The sequence below is a fragment of the Artemia franciscana genome, chromosome 9, assembly GCF_032884065.1.
Source record: "Artemia franciscana chromosome 9, ASM3288406v1, whole genome shotgun sequence".
NCBI lineage: Eukaryota > Metazoa > Arthropoda > Branchiopoda > Anostraca > Artemiidae > Artemia > Artemia franciscana.
Genome location: NC_088871.1, coordinates 45,534,403 through 45,554,617, shown reverse-complemented (window position 1 = coordinate 45,554,617; position 20,215 = coordinate 45,534,403). Strand labels below are relative to the sequence as shown.

The window sequence follows — 20,215 nt, the reverse complement described above, 5'->3', positions numbered from 1 at the left end:
ACTTCTTTTATTCGGTCAACAACAAAGTCTGTATTTTACCAGTTTTGAAAAACATCAAGTTTCTCTAAATTTATTTACACCTCAAAGTTTTCTTGATGTCTCAAACTTTTTTAAAACCTCCAGTGGTTTAGTGTAACTTCCCGTGGCGACTCTGAAAAAGAATTACCCTTCAGAATAGCCCTAGCCAAGACGACCTTTCAGAGACTTCTACCAGTATGGAGACCCAAAGTATACTCACAGAAGCTGAAACTCAGGCTGTTCCAGGACAATGTTTGGTCTTTTCTGAGTTACTCTATGGAATGCCTGAAGCTAACCGCAGAAAAGGAGAAATGTGTTCATCTTCGAAACGGCGGAAATGGGGCATATATCACCATTGAAAATAACTGCCTTTGCGTATCCTAAGGATCAGCTGGAGAGACCAAGTGAGCAACGATAAGATCTGCACTCGCACATACCAACCAGACATCGCCTCCGTTGCGAGGCAACGAAGATGCAATATCTTGGGCACATAATCCGTGAATGTTCCTCCATCGGCAACACAAAGTCAGCGAGGAAGACCAAAGAACAGACTTCGTAGAACGTGACAGAAGAGCCCTCTAGATGAGTCACATCCCAGAGTGGGAGCATATCTATGCATCAGCCTACTAGAGTGAGCATTTGTAGGCTACTCACTGAGACCTGTGTGTCTGTGGAGGAAATAAGGTCTAAGGTAAGATAAAAAATTCAAGTTATTCTGTAAAGTTTATGATGGCTCGGAACTTGCCTGTCTGTTGCACTAATTTATCCAGATTTTGTTTAAATCCAAAGAAAACTAAACTGAAGCAAATGCTGAGCCTTTGATGAGAACCTGGATCCATTTAATACGACAGAAAAATAGAATACAAATATTTAGCTTGAACCTACTAATTAAATAATCTGCTAGAAAAAAAAGGAAGTTTGGAGGTCTGTTTATATTACATGTTGCAAAATGAAACCGTTAACGGTAAAAATACGTTATTTCCAATTTCCATAGCTTTTGAACTCTGCTCTATTTTTGTCAGAATTTTCCAGTATTCTCTAGAATATGTTCTATTCTACGAAACAACTTTATATTTTTAGCCCAAGGACAGCATGAACATACGAAAGAAAATCTATTTATAAGTATATACTTATTATTTGCGAAAGAAGTTCCATATTTTTTTTGGGGGGGGGGGGGTTATTGACATTCAGGGTTTTTTTGTGTTAATAAAACGATCTGTAGAGGACGTGATTTTGAGAAAATTCGTTAAAGAGCCTTAATTTTGGGAAACAAAATCCGTCAATGACGTCATATTTCTGAGTACATTTCAAGAGCCTACATACATCATATTTATCTCAGTAGTGCTTGTATCGTTTTTAGTGTCTATGATGCAGGCAACATTAAGCTAAGTATAAAATGTAATAAATATAGCTAGGCATAAAATGCCAAATGTAGTGGGTCTTTTTGCAAAAGGCGACTTCAGCAGTTTCATATTATCTAGAAGACAAATGAATAACCTAGACCATCGAGAAAAAAAATATACGGTTAGATTACTTGTGGCAACGACAATTACGAAGAATCAAAATTGGAATTGATGAACAAAGGAACGTCTGGTTAGAACAAATATGCGATTAGAAGATAAGCGGCAGCAAGATAAAGTTAAAATAATTGCACCAGGGGCAATTACGAGTCAAAAACAAAACTAAAGAACAAAGAAATATGCGGTTACAAAACAGGCGACAACGAATTAAAAATGAAACTAATGAACAAAGAAATATGCGGTTAAAAAGCATGCCATAGCGAAACTAATGAAACATGCGGTTAGAAGATAAGCGTCAGCGAGAATTACGAGCCATAACAAGAAAGCAGTATCAGAACGTCTCAAAAAGTAAGTGAAGAACAAAGAATTGTGCTGTTAGATGACAAGCGACAGAGAAATCCAGAACGATTCAACAATGAAAGTGAGGAAGAAAAATATTATGTTAAAAGAACAACTTTAGCGCAATCTTTGAAGCCGACAAAATATGGCGCAAAACCCAGCACATATCTACAAAGATGCAATAAACTACAGAACCTTTAATCACGAATCATTGGGACCCTTCGACGTTATATGAATTCCCTAAGGAGCCCTCCACTTTCCCGAGGAAAATGCAGAAAACAATGAGGTTGACTCATTTGAAGGTTGCTACTTAAAACGAGAATCAATATATACGAGCCTGCTGCATGCTGGGGCCCGGCCTCGAAATCAACTACATAGTTGTTTTTTCTCAAAACTGGCATTTTGGAATTTCTGGCCACAAAAACGATATAAAAATATTACAAATTTAAGAAAGAACTAATATTTTTACCAGGGTGGTTGTATCGAACCTATGGTAACGTCATGACACCGAAAAGAAGCCGAGGTTAGAAGATAAGCGACAATGAGAATCAATATATGCGACCTGGCCACGTAGTCATGCTGGGGCTCGTCGGTGCTGCGGTTAGAAGAAGTTTGAAGTGGAAGGTGGTAAAACCACATCCATAACCAAAAGACATAGTGACCGGGCCAACAGTAACCAAATTAATAAGTTGTAATTCGAAACAGGCACTACTTCTAATTTCAGGTCCATTAGCTTGAACCGAGTACAAACAATTCGGCAAGAATTAACTTTCAAAGGTTGAAAAAAAAAATAGGTCATTTGAACACCAAGAAGACATTTTTGTCAAACAGCAGGACCATCAAATGTAACAAGACGTATCTAAAAATCTAAAGCGAAACACGCTGTAAATACGTTTCACGGGGTCTAAATGAAAATAAAGCAGAAATAAATATGATTAGAGAACCAGCAAAACTGAGGATCATAACAGCTAAAGCAAAAGGCATGGAACAAACGAAAGCGAGAATCACACTGAATTGTAAACGAGACTTTTGAACAGTGTTGTGTAGTTACAAATGGAAAAGACGTTTTATGATATCCATCACGTCTTCAGAAATTATACATGATGATACATGAATCTAAATGGCTAAAGCAAAGGGCAAGGAAAAATATCTGAGGTAATACTACTACTACTACTGCTAACAACTCACCGCAGCACCAAACCACCTGAGGCCAACACAGCAACGCATGCTTCTCCTCCCCCTCAATCTATTCAAAACCTCCCTCTTTACACCCTCCCACGAAGTTTCCCTTTTCCTATAAATCTTTCTTTATGACATCCTTCCACCCCAGACAAGTACGACCTGCATTCCATCTAACCCTAGACGGTTGGACGAAAAGGACAGTCTTCGGTAATTTGTAATCTTTCATCTACGGAACATATCGTAGCCATTTCGATAATCTATAACTTTGATAAAAAAAACAAATAAGCACAAGAATTAGATTCTATCGAAGTTTCTTTCTTTTTGGTAATTACAACAAAATTAATGAGATAATACATAACGACCCTTAAGATATCTTCTTCTTAAGACTTCCCGACCAGATGGTGTACTAATACGGGTCTTCCAACCATGGGTACGAATTCTTTTAACCTCACTGGGTCTTGGAAAATGATCTCTTATCTTTGAACATACAGAAGAGGTTGAGAAATTGGTAGCCTGCACCAGTATAGGTGTTCTTCTAGAAAACAAAATAAGCAACTTAAATTTTTGACCAAACATAAGGACAAATAAACATAGAAAAACAACACATAATGTGAATAAGCTAATAGAAAAATTAAATAATATCTTAAATAAGGTTTATTCCAACAAAAAGAAACAAATAAGCATACAATATTAATTGTCAGTAGAAACAATCAATATCAAATACCCCCACAAGGCTCTATAGCCAGAAATACAGAGAAAGAAACGAAAAACCAAACAAGAAAAGAGGAAAAAAAACAGAAGAAAACACATAAACATAGCAACATCAGTAAAACATTCAACATCGGATAACTCCCTTCAAGGCCCTATGGCTACAATTGCGGGGAGAAAGAAAATGATAACAAAACAACAAGCAAAAATCCCAAACACCCACCCATCAAACCCACTACCTCCTGAAAACCCAGTAGTGCAAATTGTTTTACATAATTATCAAACAAGCCCAAAATTCCAACTAGGACTTGAGACGTCAACCACCACACTGGAAGTTAAAGAAATAATGATAATGAAATAATGGTAAATTGATTGAAAATAAACTTAAATTGATTAACCAGGGATCAGAAATCCTTTTAAGACCCTTATAAAGGTACCAAAAAAATATTAAGTTTTCTTTGAAGATGTTTCTTTGAAACTCTTTTTTCCTTTGAAAGAAAATATTTGGTTGTGACATTAACTAATTTGATATCAAAACTCATCAGTTTCTTTAATTTTGAGAAATTTTGGATTAATAGACAGGTTTCAGTTTCCCAACAACTTATTAAAAAGGGTGTTAGCAGCCTGTAAATTACCAGTCCATAGTAAAAAAAAATAAATAGATTTGCAAGACAGCCAGAAAACAACAATTTATTCAATAGAAACCAGGATCCACACTAAAACAAACAATGCATAAAAAACAGAAGAGCAATAAAACACACACAACAACACGAAGGCCTGACACTTATGGGTGCATCACAGATTTTTTTAAAAGATATGGGGAGGAATCAGAATACGGAAAAAGTACATCTTCGTGCCAAAAATTTTTCATACAAAATGACAGGCAATTCCATTCAACTGTAAATAGTCAGGGTAGAGAAATCAAAACTCCTGTTTAGAGTTGTATACCAGAAAACTGACTGATGAGGGTCTTTTGAGTCAAAATCCTAAACATTTATCGTTAACATCCCCCTTTCCTATCTCCACTGTGTATTAGTAGGGCTTTACATATATTTAATAAGGAATGTGAGATATTCCTTGATGATAATTTCAAAGTGATAGTCATGCATGTAAAGGCCACACAATATCACACAAAGACACACATGACTCAAATTCTGAGGAGGAGAATCAATTAGTTTTGAGAACACACTGGCTAAACCTAATAGATGTGCAAACGAATTTCGTGAATCATGTTTAATCGTTGGATCTTTCCAGCGGGCCTTTGAAAGGCTACAGATGGCATGTGGCCAAGGGTTTTCGGATTCAATGGAAAAAGCAGCAAGTCTGATTTGTCAACATCATTTTCTGCAAAATTGTAAAACAAAACATATTCTTCTGAATTTTGTCTACGAAAATTTACTGTTTCACTGATTGAAAAATTTTTCTTGCTTAGAGTTTTTTCTATGATTGGTTTTCTTTGTGAACTTTTAAGGAATGAGGGTCATCCAAGATTTTTTCTTGGGGAAGAAAAAAGTAGATCCTCAAAAAAAAAATTCAAACTACATTTTTCTTATTTTATTTGGGAGTGGTGGTGGTGGAAGATCCTTTGTAGCATGGTATGTTGTTTTACATGGTCTTTTCATCTACCCTTTGTTACAGCAGACAAAGGGCCTTGGAGATATAGGTCAAATATTCAGTGTAAATTCTGTTTCTACACTGTCGGTTTAATGTTCCCTGTTTTATTATTGTTTGCAGGTCAACTTGACAGATATTATAGATGAGAAAAAAAAATATAATAACAGCAAAGGTGTATCAATAACATCAAGCTATCTTTGTTAGCCTATGTACAATATACAAATTATCCTTCAAGACTTTCATTTTCAAAGTTCAATCTATATCAAATTATCATAATTGAACACAGCTATAAAATTAAATGTATCTGATTTCTTAAAATTAATCAAAATCACTCATAAAGCATACAAGTGCTCAAACCCTCACTTTAAAATTGATTCCCTTTAAAATAAAATTCAAATTGAAGCAGGTAGACTTTAGGTCACAATGCCTCTGTTTGTAATGTTTTTTTCAAAAAACTAAAAACCACAAAATCGCTCAACGCCTCACTTTGAATCGCTTCACCTTAAACAAGTTCGAAGTAAAGTAAAGTTCATGTGAACTTTAATCAATTCTGTTCAAGTGCAACAGAATAATCTAATTAGAATTTTAGGAAATTATGGTCATGGAAGCGCTAGCACTGTGTCTATATATAAGAAGTTTGATATTTTGGATGTTGGAGAAATCAGAGACATGCATATTGATATTTTAGTATATCAGTGTCTACATAATTTAGGTCCTAATATTTTTAATGATTTTTTGAGCTTAGGTTCTTCTTATCATGATTAGGACACGCGAAATTCAAACAATCTTGTTCATGAGTTTTGGAATACTTCTGGGTTAGCTCATGTCAACAGATACATGGAATCGACTGTCTGGAATCCATTGCCACAGCAAGTGAAGGAATCAGAAAGTCTGCCGCAGCTGAAACGTCGCCTCAAGGCCCATGTTCTAAACAATTAGTAATGTTGAGTATTTTAGACTTAGAGAAGAGTATCCCCCCCCCCATTTTGTTAAATGATCAATATGATCATTAGTTTTTTTGTTCTGTTTTCTTTTTTTGTAGTTTATACAAAAAAAGAAAAATAAATAAATTTATTTATTTATTTTTGATAATAAGTGAAATATTTTAAAGAAATGGATTGCATTAGATGTCAGCTATGCTTACAGGCTGTGGCCTATTTTTTAGCTGATGAATGAAAGTTTATAGTATAGTTTTTGAATAAATTTACCTACTTACCTACCAACTGTACATGTTGAAGTTAATATACTGGATATTAGGGCTTTTGTCTTAGGAATATTTTCTTTCCTCTGTTCATTATTCAGTTGATTACAAACTTAGAAAAAAACAAGACAATATCGAGACAATGTGTTGATATGTAAATGAGAAGGTGGCTCATATGATGGGTGAGTGTTAAGAGTTGAGTAAGTTGTGAAAAAGTGTGTGGAAATTGTAGGTTTGATGAAAGACGACTGGCAATTATAGTTAGGGATGTGCGTTTTATTAGCATGGAAACGTTTAAACGATTTCCCAGACTAACAATGGAGCATAGAAACATTTTTTGTAGTTGGTGTCATATCTTTTTGTGAATTGTTTAGGTCAGCTTTGTTCAGGTGAATTAGAATTGAATTTTTCATTTTGTATTGCCATGACCCTGGGTCTTTAGAATAAAAGAGTTATTATTATTATTATTATTGTCACCTATATAACAGGACAGTAATCCATATAAACAGCAATACAACACAGCTGTCTTAAATCTTGATTCCACACTAAACCAACTACTAGCCTCATTTCCTACCTTGATTGTTGCAACATTATTCTCGAGTATCACAATAGTCATTTCACTGTTTGTATCTGTTGGGCCATGATGATTGCAGCCTTAGGCGACCTATTATAGAATAAATTCTAGCTCATAGTAACCAAAAATTCAAAAACAATTGTGTTTCATAAAAAAACTGTCAAGTGAGGAATTACAATTTCAAGCCAATTCAGGAATGATAACTTTATTTCAGCTTGTCTTATTGGTAAAAGTTTATTGTAAAAACAAATTTATGGGGATTTTGAAAAACAGACTGAGACCATTTGAAAATGTTGTTCACCATTGAACAACATAAATGTTCACCATTGGAGTCACTATAGCTGAAAATTCCGAAATGGAGAATTACAGTCCCCCTTCTTGAGCAACAAGAAAAATTCCTTTTTTGTATAACGTGAAAGTTTCAGGAAATGTGAAAATGTTGAGGGAGATGTCGAGCACAATCAAAGCATACTACGTGCATGCTGGTTGTCAAAACAACATATTAGTAATACATCTAAGGAATGGCTGAGGTGGATTAAGTTGAAACTTCAGAGCATGCTGTGGCACCTGTCTAAGTGACCAAAGGGCAATCAGTTCCCTCTTTCCTTTTTTGTTTTCTTCTTCTCCTTTTTTGTTGTTGTTGCTAACAAGGCACTGAATAAAAGAACACCGAAATTTTTCAGGACACTTATCTCCTTAGAAATCATTTAAGCACATCGAAAAATATTTCTCTTTAGAGATGATAACAATGAGGAAAAATTCCATTGGGAAATATTAAAAAAGAGATTTGCCATTGATTGGATGAAATTTTTTTGTTCTAGCTCGGATCTTGCAATCCTAGTTTTTCGAGTAAATAGAGCAATGATTAAAACCTCTATATAGTGTAGTAGCTTTGATTCACACTCACCTCTCAGCCCCCAGTGTCCTGGAATAACAATTTTTGATAACCTGAATCAAACGCCTGTGGATGGTCTTTACTGAGAAGTATGGAGCCACTTTTCACCCAAAAATGTAGGTACCATAATTTAACATATACTAAAACCTCGCCTAAAATCCCTTCCCCCATCCTTAAAACAGGTTAAGGAATAACCAAAAATGGGTTTAGGAAACATGACCCACTTTTATTCAACAGATTATTACACAGACCAAAAAATAGCAGCTTAATACAAAATGAACTTGAACAGGCTAAATATTCAACTAGAAGCACTAAAATGCAAATAATAGTTAGGTTGCCTTTTTCAATGGCTGTCTAAAACTCAATTTGACAGCAACCAGAAAGTAAAATTAATGAAAAAATATTAGGCCAGCTAGTATGGTGACTCATTCTGAAATATTAATGCTATAGGGCAATGTGTTTTCTTGGTAATATTTAAGCTTGAAAGAAATTCTCCTACATTTAAAGCACCACTACAAGCACTTTATATACAGTAGAAAAAAAACATTTCTTTGGTATATTTTTTTATGACAAACTATGTTATCCACAGTCCCTGTTGAAAACCATGTTCAGCTGTAAACGTTGAGACAAAAGAAATGATGATTGAGAATTTGCAACCCTTTTAGTCCAGTTTAAAAAAAAGTATCTTCCCAACAACCACAAATTATTACTGCTATTCATTTAACTTCTGTCAATTTACAGAAGAAAAAAAATATAAATAAGTAAAATATATTGCAATTGCACTACTCCCTATACGACTAACTTCTATGGGAGTAGCTCTGAATTCAGAAATTCTTGTTTTACCAGTTGGATAAGAATCCATACATTTGTACCTCTTTGAAATACACCTAACACTGTGCCACAATGAAAATTTAAAAAAGACAAAATAATATTATAGGCTTATCTATACAATATATTGTATATAGCCTTCTTTGTCACTTGAGAAATCTTCCAGAAGTGCATATAAAAAAAAGTATTTGAATAGCTTTTTTTTGCCCTTTAGAGGACTGCAATAATTTGCAAAACTGGAATCCTCAAGAGGAAAATATTGTTTTGACAAATATTTTGGCTGCTACTGAAGCAATAATTTCTTTTTCTCACTATTTCAACAAATCTAGTTTGTTCCCTAAGCATAAATGGAAAATTCAAATATACAGATTGGCATTTTTTTCTGAAAATTGACATGAAAGCAGAATTTTTGGAAATAATTGTATACTTACACTTGTAAAGAATTTAGGCATAATTCATCTGATACATAAGGATTTGTAGCTTATTGTTTATTTTTAGATGCCAAACTTGGGCCATTTTTTACTTAAGCATTACTTACTTAGGCTTTTTCAGAAAAACAACTTGGATATGCCCCTTAAGTCTAGTCATGAAACTCTAATGAATGCATGCAGAGCCTTAATGATCTCCTAGGAAAATATTTCAAAACATTTATCTTCAGCCCTTCTCTTTATAGAGGGTACTGACCTTTGAGGACCTTCAGCAGTCTTTATGTTATAACAGTGAAACCCTACAAAATTGATCATAAGTTACGAATAGCAGCTCTCCAGTAGAAGACATGCTAGAACAGAACATGACACATTTTTAGATTGTTATTGCATGCTCTTATTTTTGGTTTGTTTGCAATTTTTACATTTTTTCTCTACCCCTCCCCCTACTCTATATAGTCCTAGGCTATATAGCAAGCCAACATAGAATAAAAGTAGTAAGATTAGATTACTTATTGTATATTCCTTTTCAACATAATAGTTAAAATAGTCATCCTGGCAATGTCTCTCCCCCTGGCAGACTCATATATAGCCCTAATAATACATTTGTTTGTTGTTCATTCCATTGATTGACCTGTTGTAAAACTAGTTACTCAGTATGGACTTGGAGATGTCCAGTTTAGCCTGGGTGATTGTGTGGAATATTAGATAAAAAAAAAACACAATGTTGTCTAGTTAAAAATTTAAATAATAATCAAAGGAAACATGACAATCTGAATAATGCAAATAATTTACAAATTGCACAATAGAAATTTAATTGTTTTTTGTGCTACCTTTTTTAGGCCTTGAGCAAGGCTGTATAAGATCCTAAGGGGGAGGGCTCAGGATGAACTGTCAAAAATAAAAGCAACACTATAAAAATGATCATAAAATTAGAAGTCTTAAAATGTCTCTGTTTTTGCTCTAACATATAAGCTATTGTTTAAAAAGTTGCTATTCTTGGTAATTGCCTAGATAGCTATCTGGAGATAAGGAAACATGTGCAAATATATAGTCAAAATTATATACAATGTATTATGCCACCCACAACTTATTTTACCATTTTTGTTCTGTCACAGTTGATTCAATTTACATGTACAAAGGTTGAAACAACTGAGAGGCATTCTGAGAATAGATGGGAAATATATAATTTGGGATATATGTTTGCACATTAGGGGGGTTGGGGGTAAAGTATAGCAAGGCTGCATGCAAAATGTGATAACTACAATTATTCTGCATGTTATGAAGTACAAATTTTTTTCTTAACATGTTTCCTTATCTCCAGGTAGCTATCTAGGCAAGTACCATATTCTTAAACTTTACCCCTTTTATTTTGACCCTTGGATTCATTCTATGAGGCTTGAAACACTTTTCTTTTACCTTGGGCTATTTTTGCAGTACATCTATTTATCAACATTATGCTTTTATATTACAAAAAATTGTGAAAGTCCATCAAGAACAAGTTGCGTCAAAAGGGGAAGAAATTGAGAAGGCCAGAAGGGTACTTTCCAGGAGATCATTAGAACTCTGGATCCATTCTTGAGGATTTCACTTGTCAAAATTGATGTAGATGTATGACCATTAAACTATATAAGGAGACATGTCAAGAACACAATTCTTATTTCATAATATGCAAAATAATCCTAGTTAACATATTTTCAAGGGAGAAAATCTTTATCTTCACTTCTTTCACTGTACTTCCAGTTTTTCAAAACATTTTCCAATATTTATATCTATTCTCCCACTCTTGAAAATTGTTTATAAAAACCCAAGAGCCATCTAACTAATCTTAACCTGGAAGATGGTTGGAATAATTTAAAAAAACAATTTTTGTGGATTTGCTGATGGTGTCTTAGGGAAGAAAGTTTATACTGCAGCTAGGAATATTAGTGAAAGAGCTTTATGCTTGATAGAGGAAAGAAGGGGATTATACAAGAATTATCTGAGTCATTGATCATATGAAACTGAAAGGAGTATAAAGAAAGTGGAGAAACATTAAAATATAAACTAAGGAGGTGTGAAGTGGAGGCCATGGATAAAATTGCCAAGGATCAGGAAGATGTAGCTAGACAGCATAATAGTAAAATATTGTACTGGTATATTAATAAATTGGGAGAGAGCAGTCAATCTGGCCTTGTCCTTGTTGAAGATTAAATAAAAAAAAACAAGTTTTTTTAAATGAAAGTAAGGAGCGACATTAAAACTTAAAACGAACAGAAATTACTCCGTATATGAAAGGGGCTTTTCCTCCTCGACACCCTGCTCCTTACGCTAAAGTTTTTTATTGTTTTAAAAAGTAGAGTTGTGAGAAAGAATCAAACTTTAGCGCAAGGAGCGGGGTGTCGAGGAGGAAAAGCCCCTTTCATATACAGAGTAATTTCTGTTCGTTTTAAGTTTTAATGTTGCTCCTTACTTTCATTTAAAAAAACTTGTTTTTTTTATTTAATTTCTGACAGTTTTTGAATTAATGCATGTCTGATTTTGGCTCTCTGTACATAAATTACTAAAATGAAATTTGCATATTAATTCTTTTTTTGGCTAAATGGCTTTCTCTTAGTTTTGATCAGACGATTTTGAGAAATAAGGGGTCTTCCTTTGAGATATGAAGGAAGATTTGTTTCATGAGGAAGAATTAGCAACAGTACTAATAGGATTAGAAAATTATAAGGCTCCAGGTGAGAATAGTGAGGTAAATGAGTTTATGGTAAGTGAGATAGTGTGGTAATATGGTGGCTCTGAGGTTGGAAATAAGTTACTAAATGATGATGAATATGATTTTATGACCTTAATTAAACCATTGTATAAGAAAGGTGATAAGAGTGAGTTTAGTAATTATTGAGGCATTACTCTGCTCTCTGCGGGCAGCAAATTACCTAGTAATATAATACTTTTCAGACTGAGAGATGCTGCAGACAAAGTTTTAAGAGAACAGCATGGTTCTAGACAAGGTAGAATATGTGTTGATCAAACTTTCACTCTTGGGTTAATAATTGAGAAGCGTGTTAGTTGTCAAACACCTTTGGTCCTCAGTACTATAGATTACAATCAAGCATTTGGTTCCATTGACAGAAAAGCTTTAGCAAAAGATGGCACTAATGGTTATTAGATTGGTATGGTATACCAATCAAATACATTGAAGTGATTAGTGGCTATGTACAAGAATAACACTGCTGCTGTTAAGGTAAGAAATGAGGTTGGAAGCTGGTTTTGTATTAAACCAGGAGTTAAGCAGGCTTTCATTGTTTCCCCCTTTATATGCATCATTTTGATTGACTTTGTCTTAAGGAGCACAGGAAAGGCAATGGGAGACTGCATTAACCAAATGGGGTGGAAAAACTCTCTAGACTTAGATTATGTCGATGATTTAAGCATCCTAGATGAAAGTTTAAGCAAAACAAATTAATTTTTATAGGTTTTGCATGTTCATGGTGCTGGAATAGGTTTGGAAATTAATATTAAGAAGACCAAGTCACTAAGGCTAGGAATAAGTGAACATGAATATGTGATGTTTGGGAACAAAAATTTTGATCATGTGGGCAGCTTCACTTACCTTGGCAGTATTATTAGCAAATGTGGTGGGAGCAGTGAAGGTGTTAGAAGTAGAATAGCCAAGGCTCAGGGTGTTTTTTTCACAGTTAAAAAAGTTTGGAAGAATAGGAAGATAAGTCTGTAAAAGGTTAGATTATAGGAAGGTACAGTTATGACAGTGGTCAAAGATAGAAGCATGGGTGCTCTGAAAAGCAGATGAAGATTTAATAGATGTTTTCCAAAGAAATTGCCAACAGATTGTTCTGGGTACCCAGCTGACTGACTGTATTTTAAACAATAAATGAAAAATGGGGTTCAATCCCACTTTTTAGGGCTATAATGAAAGAAAAGCTGAGATAGCTAGGGCAACTTCTGCAAACAAAGAATGCCAGATTGCCAAAGATTGTCCTTTTCAGCCAATTGTCTAGGGCTAGATGGAAAGCAGGTTGTCCTTTTTTGGGGTTGAAAGATGACATGAAGAAAGATTTAAAGTAAATGGAACTTTAAAGGGTGCAAAGAGAGAAGCTTTGAGCAGACTGGGATGGAGGAGGAGCATGCTTAGCTGTGTTGGCCTCTCACAGCTTGGTGCTGCAGTGAGTTGTTAGTAGTAGTAGTAACTTTAGCTTTACACATGGAAATATATTAAGAAACAGTTCTTACTTCATAATATGCAGAATCAATCTAGTTAATGCATTTTGTAGGAGGAGAACATTTATCTTCACTATTTTCCTTCTATTTCTAGTTTTTCTATCACATTTCTAAACACTTGAGACTATTCTCTAAGTCTTGAAAATTCTTTATAAGTAAACACCCAAGTGCCATCTAACTAATATAACCAAACCTAATCTAACCTAGCCTAAATTAACCTAATTTATCAGTATTTGTCTATTAATATTTTTTTTGGGAGAAGTTATTAGATGGCACTAATGGCATTTAATTACATATATAGATTAGTTGAAAATGGAAAATGCAGGTTAAATCCATGATTATTTTTCAGAATTTTGTAAACAAAACCATACAACAGTGAAAGAAGTGAAGACAAAGGTTCTTCCCCCTGCAAAATGTGTTAACTAGGATTATTCTGCATATTGTGAAGTAAGAATCATTTTTTTAACATATTTTCTTATGTATGGCTAGAACCCTAGACTTATAAATCTGATTGTTCTAAGTTGGATTTATTATAAAAATTTAAGTTTGTTTATTGGAGTTTAATTAATTTATTTTAAACCATAGTTAATTGCAGAAAAAGCCAAGACAAACAGTCTGAGTAGAGGCAACATCAACAACCTTCCAAGAAATAAGCCATCTAGAGTTATCTAGAATTTTATCTGAAAATTTCAAGTCAGTGAAAACAGCCCATTTATCACTCTACAAAGAAAATAGGATTTTTATATTATTATATCCGCCTTAAAATTAGTTTATAGTATTTAAATAATATATATAAATTATATCTATAAGTTGACACTATAGCTTGATAGTTACTTTGTCAATAAAGTGATAGCTTTTGCCATAAAACTTTCCATTTTAGTGAGTCTTGTTCTCGGAATTTAAAAAATACTTTTCAAATGCCATCTTTTATTTTGATTTGGTTTTTGACGTTCGCCAAAAAGTGCATTTCCGCAGATTGATTTCCAGAAGGTCAGTATGAAATAAAGCTATTTAACGAACCTAGGATCTTACCTAATGGATAGCTATAAGAGACGAACGTTTTTCTGACATGTGATTAAATCCATTGATCAATTGCTGCTAGGAAACGTTCAGTAAAGAATTATTAATGGATAGTCCCTGAAGTCGTATAAAAAAAAATACATACAGGGAATACCTCAGTCACAGACTCATCAACAAAATAAAATAAAATTTGTATGCTGGCTAATGCAAAACGTAGTTCAGGGTTGGAATAGCTAAATATGACTATATGCACTTTTAGCTCTTCACTGTCTTCAATAGACGAAAATACCTGATTTTTTTCATATCTATTAGTAAGGTTACTGCTAACAACTACCTGTAGTCCCAAGCCATCCTGAGGCTGCAGCTACGTAGGCTCTTCCTCCAACCCACTCTATTCAAAGCTTTCCTTTGTAACTCCTTCCCTGAATTTCCCATTTCCTTCACATCTTTTATTATGTCCTCGTCCCACTTACCTTGGTGGCAACCTAATTTTCGTTTCATCATAGGAAAAAGGGCAAAAGCACAGTCTTTATGGTCAAGAGCCTAATCTTTGACTATTTAACGTGCTTGTTTCGTGGAACTTGGTCTAGTTATCATAATATTTTTTTCATCATAGCCCTAGAAAGATACGGAACATTTATTTATCATGAAATGCACATACAATATAATATTTTACTATTCCCCCAAAGGCCCTTTGGCCTGTTTTCGAACCGTGTTTTGTATGAAAAAAATATAATTGAACATAAAGAAAGTAAAAACACAACGAAATTCTTGTCTGTGAAACGCAATGTAAGCACATTTCAAGAATATAAGAAAAAAGGCCAGAATTAAAGAAAGTCGAAAGCACGATCAATCCCATGCCCTAGAAGGGCCATAGTCCCTAAGACGTAGCCTTATAATCTCAAAAGTTCGATCCAGAAAATAATAAAATATGCTGCGATGAACAAGATATGATAAACAAAACATAATGGGAAGAAGTAAAAACGTAATTACAGAACAAAATTCTTGTCTGTGAGAGGCAATGTAATAATGCTTCAGAGATATAAAGATGTAAGCAAAACGGCCTTAATCAAAGCAAGTCGAAAAGCACGATTAGTCTCAAACCCTGGAAGAGCCAGGGTCCCTAAGACGGAGCCTTATTGGTTAATATAGGCTAATCTTACCCGTTCGATCCGAAAAATAATAAACAAATTTACTAAGATGAACAATATTTGAAATAGAAATTTGTTTTAAAATAATTATCTGATCTTAGCCTGTATTAAGTTTGTCTTGAAAAGTGTCTTGGTGTATTGAAAAGTGTATTTTTATGCCCACATTTTTTAACTCTTCGTCATTCTTCAAATAAATATAGTCGAAGGTTTGAATAGATGCGAAAGTATGCTTAAACTGGGGTTGAGAGGGACATTGGGAAATGTGTCCTCTAAATCACTTAACCCTGAATTTTGAAAAAGAAATTTTTCAGGGGGGAGGGGGGTTATTTCAATTAAAAAAAATTTTTCCATCCGTAATGAAACACTAAAAGAATAGAAGTTTGCCGCTTGCCACATTTTAAAAACTAAATCCCCCAACGAAAAAAAAAGAAAAAATTATCCATCGACACCAATCGGGAGGTAAAAATTATACTCTTTCGGCCCAGCATGTGAACTAAGCATGCTTATGGATACTAAAGGGTGACAGCTTCCCTCCTGCTACAAAAATATTTTCTCTGTAGGATAGAAGATCAGAAGTAGTGTTATAGCGTCATCAGAGGCAAGTTTATAGTGTTACCTACAGTAAAGGCTAGAAGGCTTCACGCTTTATTATTAATTGTTGTTTTTTTCCAGAGCCACTTCTTACGGAAGGGGAATAGGTCGTATAAACTTCAAAGGGGGCTATTTCGATTGGAAATCTGAATTTCTACTGCCCTTTTTAAGAGCCAAAAGTGATCGGAAGACAACTAGCTCCCCAGGCTCTTTTCTTCCCGAATACATTTGATAATTTTGAGATAGGTTTGTTAAAAAAAAAAAAATCACATAACAGAAACTCAGGAATTGACACAACACCCCAAGAGCCCGGGGTAGGTAACGTAAGTTATTTCCCTGGGGGTATATAAGATTCTTGTAGAAGGGGTGCTCGTATAAATTTTGTTCATAATAGTCCAAAGATCCTATGTCAATGCCTTCGGGTTTAACAAAATCCCCAGAGCTCGGGACACGAGTTGTAAGTTATGCCCCATGAGAATATCAGTTTCTTATGGAAGTGGTGGTCTTGTAAACTCTGGACGGAGCTTATTTGACTGAAAATTGACAGTTGTAGTTCCGTTTTAAGAGTCATAAGTGATCTGAAGGTAACTTGCCCCCCTAACGTCCTCTTTTTCACAGATTTGTCGAAGCAAAATTTTGAGAGAGCTATTATGTTCAAAATAGTTCAAATGCCAAATAACTATTGTTCCTGGTTTAACCCCCCCACCTCCAGTCCTCGAGAAAAGGGCTTTAAATTATGCTAGTTATCATTCGTTGAATTTTTTTTTTTATGTCGTGGTCGTATAAACTTTGGAGGAGGTTCATTCCATTGGAAATCGAACATATTTTGCCTTTTTTAAGATTCGAAAGGGAAAATTGTGTAATTGGTCTCTCCCCGTCATTGCTCACTTTTTTTCCCAAATGCATGCGATTAAAGTTTTGAAATAACCACTTTGTTCAGAATAATCCAAAATTCAAATAACGATAACTTAGGAGATAAAAAATCCTCCATAGGCCACAGGGCAAGGTTTGTAACTTAAGTCGCTCATTGTTACCATGTATGTTTTTTGTGGATGGGGTGGTCGTATAGACGGCTCGTTAAGTCGGAAATTTAAAGTTCTAGTCCTTTTTTAAGATTCAAAAGTGGTGAAAGATCAACCAGCCCCCAACCTCCTTTTTCTCAAAGGTATCCAGTCCAATTTTTAGGATAGTCATTTTGTTCAAAATAGTAAAATGTCCAAATAACTATGCCTCCATGGCTACTCCCCTACTCCCCCCATCCCCCAGGAAAGGGCTCTGAACTATTTAGTTTGTTTATTGTTACTTTGTTTACTTTGATGTTGGATTCACTGATTTGCAACTTTGATATACGGGGCAACTTTGAAACACTGGACAGGGGCTGTAACTTATGCAAGTTGCTTATTTTTATTTTGATAATTCTTTTTCTTTGGGGCTTTCTTTACTTTAATACTTTGTTACATTGATATTATTATTTTGATAACAATATTGTTATTTTGTTATTTGATATTGTATGTTTAATTTGTTATTTTATATTATTGTTGTACTGTTATTGGTTATATTTGGTTACTTTGATATATGAAAAAAATGGTTTTAAAATAAGGAATTTACAAACACTTAAAACTTCGGCAATCAAAAACGAACAGACATTAATTAAAGAAAAATTTCCGTAAAGAAGCTTCCAACAGAAAAGTAAAGCTCATATTAAGAAAAAGATCTGCAGAAATAAAAATCTATAATAATTAAAACTCAACAGCACCAGGTATTACTGTTAAAACGAACAAAACGAATAGGAATAAAATAAACAATCATAGCAAATTAACATAAAACAGGTACCATACAAATGAAGAAATAAACCTTAAAATGAGTAAAACTTAAATTGCATATGGAAATCAAGCTAAAAACAAACAAAAAACACTACAAACAAGAAAGAAAAAGAGTTTCTTCTCTTTTCTTTCTTTTTGCCTGTTTTTGCTTTCTTATTCGTCTTACTTGACAGAATTTGCAGACGTTTTCATTTTCATGATTTTTCCTATCTGTGGAGCTAGATGGATGATATAGATAGTTTGTCCTGGTTAAATCAATTGTTTTGTAGCAAATTGATTGTAACCAGTGACGGCTGACCTAGCAATTCAAAGACTCAATTTTTTTTTTTATTATTTTATTGACATTTCTTCCTGACACATTAAAACACTAAAAAGAATTAATGATCAAACAAACAGTGAACTATTAATCTCAAATATTTTACATTTATACTGCACTCTAGAACTAAAATTAAATCCTGTTCACAACATCCGTCAACTGAACGACTAAAACAACTAGAGATCTTAATAACAATCTTATAGTTATTGGCGACATATCTTAGCCTGGCTCACAAGAAGACTGAACAACAGTTTTTGACTCGTATATTATTGCATTGAGTTGATGCCCAATGATATTCAAACAATTATTTTTTTTATTACTATTTACTTTTTTATCATATTTTTATGTAAATTATTTGATTATATTATTTTATTATTCGTTATCTTATTTATTTCAGTCTTTTTTGGCTACCTTTATATGAATTTGAATTTGAAGAATTTGAAGATAAAAAGTGAATTTCTTATTGATGATTATTATTGCTGTGACTGTTAAGGTTACTTATCTTAATTTGTGCGTTTCAACCTAAAAAGAAATATTTTTTTCAGGCTAGTCAACTGTCACAAGTTATGTCTGAAATGGATAACATCGTCATGCCTAGCTATGCACGTTTCAGCTAAAAAACATCAAATAAATATTGTTTCCATATGAATGTGCATATCCTAGCTACCAATTACACATGTATTTTACTCAAAATCTTCTTTTTGTTGGGCCCAACTGTTAAAGATTAAGAAGCTAAAATGAGGTTTTTAAAAATGCTGACTATTCAGGTTAAATTTAGGAAAGTTAGAGTTAGATGTATAAACAGCCTTCTTGAGACTGAGAATACTATTAATTTATCTAGTAAAATAGTACATAGTCAATAAAAAAACAACCTGACGGGAGGTACTCTCGCTTTTGCTGTTCTTTGCGGGACCACTGGATGGGACTATACAGCGCTCTTAAATAACAGGCTGGTCGGGACCGTCGTTACATATTTTTATAATGTACCTGATAAAAAATGACTAGGTTTTTGCAATGTTATTTGCTTACGATGTACCTGACAAAAAACATAATGTACCGACAATCTTATATATTTTAATAGTGCACCAGACGAAAACGACAAATTCGGTAGTTTAATGTCGCGAAAGTTCATTTTTCTCCACAAAGAGAGTATCATTCATTCATTCATTATTAACGTTTGACAACGCCAAACGATAACCAAATGAATCAAACCCTTTTTTTGTTTTCTTTTTTTTTCCTGAAGTATCCTTGAATTTTGACGTTATTTATGTTAATAATTAGCATCACTTTACGATGGGACTGCATAAATACTTTCCAAGCGTCTAACTATCATATTTAAATAGTCTCCGGTCCCTGACTGAAAAAGGTTCGTTACAATGTAAGACACATTTTTCAAGAATTAAGGGTATCGTAAATGGCACATTGTAGTTGAACACAATTCTGAAAGGGGTCTATCTATGATAATGTTTATTCTGCTTATGTTAGCTTCCTTTTCGTACTTCCAAATTAGAAAATAAGCTGCTAGAATGTTCATTATAGTTTTAACGCCTTGGAAACGAATCCCCCATATTACTACCACTTGTTTTGGCTTATTATCAATTGAACTATTGAAATAGGAAACTGTAACAAATTTAGATTGAGATTAAGTAAAATGAAGTTTATTCTTCAGTAATTCCAATGAAGTTTATTATTCAATGAAGTTTATTCATTAAATGAAAGTTTATTCATTAAATGAAAGTTTAATCTGTTAGAACACGTAGAGATCATAGTCTGGCTTCTGGTAATACTTGTTTAA

General features: G+C 33.8%; 1 long non-coding RNA gene across 1 annotated transcript; it reads right to left on the bottom strand.

Moving 5' to 3' along the window:
• Positions 1 to 3,353: 3,353 nt before the first annotated feature.
• Positions 3,354 to 14,473, bottom strand: LOC136031470 (uncharacterized). The gene is made up of 2 exons (XR_010618515.1): positions 14,354 to 14,473; positions 3,354 to 3,594 (listed from the first exon to the last, which is right to left on the bottom strand). It is a non-coding gene; the product is annotated as an uncharacterized LOC136031470 (long non-coding RNA).
• Between the last annotated feature and the right edge of the window lie 5,742 nt (positions 14,474 to 20,215).